Here is a 6000-nt window from a genome sequence, read left to right as displayed (position 1 = left end):
ATTCGGTGTATATAGATATACTGCACCTTTTGTTTTAAGGGGGCAAAATCATCCAATGACTTCTCTCGCCAAGGGCGAGGTAAGAGGGAGTACCAGACTCTTACTGACTCCTACACCTGCTTTTCGAGGCGGAGTCCCGGTAAACCCGCTAGGTAGTCCGCAGCTCCGGATCAGGCATCAGCCCTACTGGGCCCCATCTGTGGTGGTCTGATGGCTCTTTCGGCACGCACATGTATACTGTACCTATAATTTATATGAGACACTACATCCATCTCTACCTCTTTCGAGGACAAAAGGACTGACGGCAGACGCTCTCAAAAAATGATCCTCATTTTACTCAACCATGTCATTGCACTACATTATTTGCACTACATTAACACGGACTCAACCAACAAGGTTTACTGAGCCTATATTAAGATATACTTTGTGAAAATATTTACCAAAAAAATCCTCTAATAACCTCATTATAATGATCTTAATATATAGAGAGGGATAACACCATGCCTCCCACACACGATGATGTCACCTTGTACCTCATACAAAGGTAACTCTCCCTCATTTCATCAACAAAAGACTCCCTCTCCCCTCTCTTTCTCCCCGATTTAAAATTATCTATGACGTAGTTTCAATCAAAAGGTATGACGCATTTACAAAAATAGAATATACTTGCTATTATTTTATTTAGAGGGTGTAAGTAGGGACCGCCATCTATTTATTCAAGACAAGAACAAAGAAGTGGGTATGAAAAAAAAATTAAGTGTTTCACAATAACCGAATACGTTTGTATTAAGAACGTAATTTGTATGAACTATCTGCCCCATAAGTTTATCGGGTACTTATAATTATGAAGGTGGTGAAACAGGCGCTAAGTGTAGCACCGACCAAGATACAGCATTAAATAACAAAGAGACAAACAAAATATCATTACAAAATGAAACAAAAAGTAAGACCAAATTAAACACTAATTTCTAAATACAAATTAATATACATATAAAAACAAAAAACTAGAAGCAGATATGACTTGATGAACTCTATAAAAAGATAAGGAATAGGTACATTAAAATTTCCCCAAAAGGGTGTGTAATCAAAAGTACCCGTAACACGGAAATTTACTGAGGCTACATGAGAATTCAATCGTATGTAATACGTAGCAAAGAATAAAATCTGCTTGTCATACTCCAACGATATCATCTCGTCACTACGTAACTATCTATAAAAGTAAAAATAATAATAAAGAAAACTGCTTACAAGCGGTTACAACTGGCAGATGCAGGCTTCGATGCAGATAGCCTTAATCTGATAAGAAAACAAATTCTAAGTAGGAACAAAAATGTAACGACAAAATTCAACGGAATAAACCATTCATACAGATACTGCAGGATACATAAAAGTAGAAAGAATTAAAACAATGAAAGAAAATTTATAAATAAAATTGTACTTATAACTCTGCAGAAGAGATTAATAAATAAGCCTTTAAAATCTCTCCGTCCAATCCAACAATATATTTTCATCAACAAAAATATTATGCTCCAGACAATAAATGAACGAGGAATCCGATATTAATCTTTGAAACCACTCAAATTTGATGAAATCAAAATGCACATCGCCTGAAGCTCGCGATTGAATTGCTCCCATCTCCAATTAGCGAAAACCCACACACGACACACCACGTCGTAAGTAGCTTAACCAGCACTTTGCAAATATGAAGGGCGCACAAAGCTACTCTGGTACTTATGTGACGACCATGGATTCCTAATTGCGAACGGAGAAAATTCTAGGTACGACAGCAGGTACATGTATCAGACGGGCCGGAGATCGGTATTAGGGTGTTGCCACGCAACGCTATGCATTAAGGGAGATATGGCGCTTGATTGAGTCTGTCTGCCACATCAAGCCCAGGGGGGATTCGCCTATTGAAATTTCACCTGTCAATAATTTACGAGTACCAATTGTTGTTTATTTGAGCCCTCGCTCTGAAATCCAATATTAGGCGCGTCGCTGTACTAATTTTATGTAATTTGTTCTTTGTGTTAGGTCGCAATAATTTATTGGAAACTGCTCTGGTCAGTCGTAGATGTAATCAAAACAATGCTTTGTTGGACAGCTTTGGCGTATTGTTTAAATCAACAAAGGGATTATAAATTATGATTTAGTGACGACGAAAGCCACTAGCGTTGTCATTCAAATCTAACGTTTATGTTTTTGGGACAAAGTTTCTTTATGCGTCATCCTTTTTTTGTTGCCATGTACAATCTGCAGACAACCTATTTCAGATTCCAATTACTACGTATACGGCCAAAGCAATAACGAGACCGCCCGCTGTTACTAAGAACATCACAGCATTTCACTTATAATACGCGCCTTTGAATTAGATGGCCTACCGAATGGGATTGGTTTCGTTCACAACCAGATGGATCTGGATACGATGCATTTCTATTCGTAATCTGGTTACCTTTGAAACATCAAAGGTGACGTTCTCTGTAACAGCAGAGAATGCCAGAACAGCCTTTGAATTGACGAGCCTCAATAATTTTACGTCGATATCTCGATTGGTTTGTGCCGATAACAAAGGCCCGTCTGCGTTGGGATTGCAAAGCTTTGTGTTTGCAAGTTTCCAAGTAGCGTTACAATATCAATTCTACATGCTTGCACTTAGGGTGAGTTGTGGTCGTGCAGTGATTGTCGACTGTGGGGAGGTTGGACTTTGTCTTAGGCACCGTAGGGTGCTTAGGAGGAGATCGTTACGGTATTCCCTGACCATGAGCAATTTGGGAGTAGCTTGTTTGCTAGACAATGGTCACGTCTGGCTAAGGCGTAGTGTCGGCGAGATTACGTGGTAGACAAAGATGTATTTGTGTCCTGAGCGTGTTTGCGTACGTTCTGATACAATAGCTGGACTAGTATACAGGTTGTTCTATATGGGTTTGCAATACTTATTGATTGATGCAAATAGATTCAAGTTTTCGAGTAAAACAAACATGTTTTGTTGTTACTTATCTATCCACGTGTGTATGTCAACTTGTTTGTTTGTAAACGCACCCACGGCACCGTAGGAAACGTATGGGGTAACGTTTTTTTTTTAAGAAATAAATACATCCATTTCCACGTCCATTCCGATTTATCAAACTACCAATAATTTTAAAGCGAAAAAGCCTTTTATTGCTTCTCCTGGCCGCAGCACCAGTGTAATATCGCATGACACTCCATTTACGTATCCAAAACTTTAAAAGCATATAAACGCGTGTGGTGGTCGCAGTAAAATTGATATTCAATCTCGTCTGTTGATGTTTGCGCCGAGGGCACGATGTGGTGGACAATTCTGTACACATAACGGAACAAAAAGCATCTATATAATATTTGCCACTAGTATTACGAGGGGATTTGGGTGTTAGGGTGTTTCGAGAGGAACTTGTTGCTATGCCATCATGAATTCTCATGACTCAACCACATCACGCTAAGCGAATAGTTGAAGCTCTTCAATTTGAAACTGTATGCCAAAATACTAAGGTTGAAAATCTATTGACTACATATTGGAGTATGTTTATTTGCTGATGATGCGTTTTCTGGTATGGTTTGATTGCAAACAATATTTCCGATGTTGCGTTGCTTTGTACTTTGAAATCTGTATTTAATTGTCTTTGGTATATTGTGGGTTTTGTGTTTGTGTGCCGATTTTTTTTATATGGAATAGGGGGCAAGTGAACAATCGTTTCACGTAATAGTAAGCGATCAGCGCCTTCCACGTACACCCGCAATTCCAGAGGAGTTTCAAGGGCGTTGCTAGCCTTTTAATAAGGAATATAGATACGGATGATATGCTTTTATTCAAATGGAAAAAGTAGCTTACATTTGTACATATCATGTGTTTAATCGTCACTTATAAATCATCATCATATCAGCCACAATTACTCAAATTAAAGCGATTGACTAAGTCCGACAAGTTAGCGAGACAGATGCAGTAGCATCTGTCCCATCTAAACATTAATAATTAATTAAGTCTGGAAAGTTTTCCCTGCAGAAGTTATGGACTACATAGCGCCCATCCAACATTGGGAAACTCAAACAAAGTAGTCAAAAGCGACCACCCCTACCATGGGTTTAAAGCAGCAGTATTTACTCGATAGTCAGTACTCGATAGTGACGACGTAATATTTTTGAATGCAAAATTTTAGTTAGTAAGAAATGACTGCCTCGTTGGCCGATTGCGACTGCCGGGCAATCCTTAGTGGTCTCGGGTTCGTTTCTCTGGATCGGAAAAAAATATTTTCGGGCGTTTTTATTGGTAGGGTTTTGGCATTTAAAAAGCGAAAAGTGAATTATTATTGTAGTGGTATGGTAGCACGGAGTCTGGAATCATGTCAGCCCGGTTATTGGCTAAGTCCGAATAGGATCACCAATCAAACATTAATGAAATGTGGAAAGTGCAGAATTAGCATTATGTGCCATAATTGTGAAACTCTGTCCTACCCCTACAGGGTTTAAAGGTATTTACTCGATGTCAGTAGTTGACTAAAAAAAAATTTTAGTTTCATAAGTGACCGCTAGAGGCGCTGTAAAAAATGTCATGCATAAAATGTGTGTGGTCGCCATCGAGTATCGAGAAATTCTTTTGTTCTAAACTCATGGTAGAGGTAAAGCTTCAAATATCTGATATCATAACTATATTTGAAACTGAAATAGACACTATTGAGGTACTGGATGGTAGTTCAGGACTCCGTTTCATATTGTCTACCCCTTTTGAGCTTGGCTTGAAGATGGATGAACTTTGTCAATTTAATTAGCAAATAGGTGCAAGCGGAGGATGGATGGAAGTGCATTGAATTTAATTCATGAATTTGGCTTTTGTGAAACGGTGCTGTTTACTTTATGGACAATAATGTGGGTTGTAACCTTTAATTTAAAATTAGATCTAATATAAAGTTGAATGGACAAGAATATTTTTCTTCGATTTGTAAAGTTTGTTGTTTCACACAGAAAGATTTTATGAATTACAAAACTTAGGGCGTGAACAAAAACTAAAGTTATGAACCACATTTACCAAAACATTAAATTTATTTTACACAGTAATGCAATGTAAACTTAAGTAACATTAATAATCAATGTATTAATCTAAATAAAAATTATTATTTGACTCTTTTGACTAAGAAATAACACAACACAACCTTTATCTATTCTTTAACTGCAAAACAATTTATGAAATGTTCCTTTCAGTACCACTTCTGTATCTTACATGATGCATTTACAAAACATACATAAGCCCTGAGGACTTAATCCCCCTTTGTTGTGAAACGTGTCACGATTTAATTCGATGCCAGCGCCATCTAGCGTCGTCTATTCCCTAAGGCGGTACTAAGCTTAAGTAATTGAGTCCTAATGAATGTGCAGATCACTGATGCAACAAATCATTACTTAATTGCTACTGCAATTAGGCTCTAATTTGCTAATTTGCTCTGCTTTGCTCGCCTGAAGGAGGATGATGTTTTGGACTTGATTAAAACATTTATTTTGTTCCGTGTTTATTAATTATGCAGAGTGAAGTAAAGTAAGATTTTTTTGTATGCTAATTTAAGAAAACTAAATTAAAACAATACGTGCATGCCCTTTTTTCGTATGTGACTTATGATTACGATCATCGACATACATAAACAGCTCAGTTTGGCCGTTTCGCCGGTCGCCCGGAATTTAGCTTTAGAAATAATGTGAAAATGCTGTAAGTGCGCTATTAGTGCGTGAACCGCGCGCTTACAGCCTTTTTGTATTGACGTTATGAAATATATCATACGACATAAGATTTAATGTTCAAATTAAAATTACAAGTTTATTGCTGGTTCTTTAGACTATACGGTTTGAAGTTCTGTTATCGAAATGTACAACATAAAATAAATAAATGTGTAGGTACTTCTGTGTATGCGAAAGGATATGAAACATCACTTTTTTAAATGGATTAAAATTAATTAGAAGTAGGTAATAAGCTTAATCATCATTATAATTTAACCACGC

The sequence above is a fragment of the Spodoptera frugiperda genome, chromosome 25 (genome assembly GCF_023101765.2).
Source record: "Spodoptera frugiperda isolate SF20-4 chromosome 25, AGI-APGP_CSIRO_Sfru_2.0, whole genome shotgun sequence".
In the NCBI taxonomy this organism is placed as follows: domain Eukaryota; kingdom Metazoa; phylum Arthropoda; class Insecta; order Lepidoptera; family Noctuidae; genus Spodoptera; species Spodoptera frugiperda.
This window is presented reverse-complemented; position numbering follows the sequence as displayed.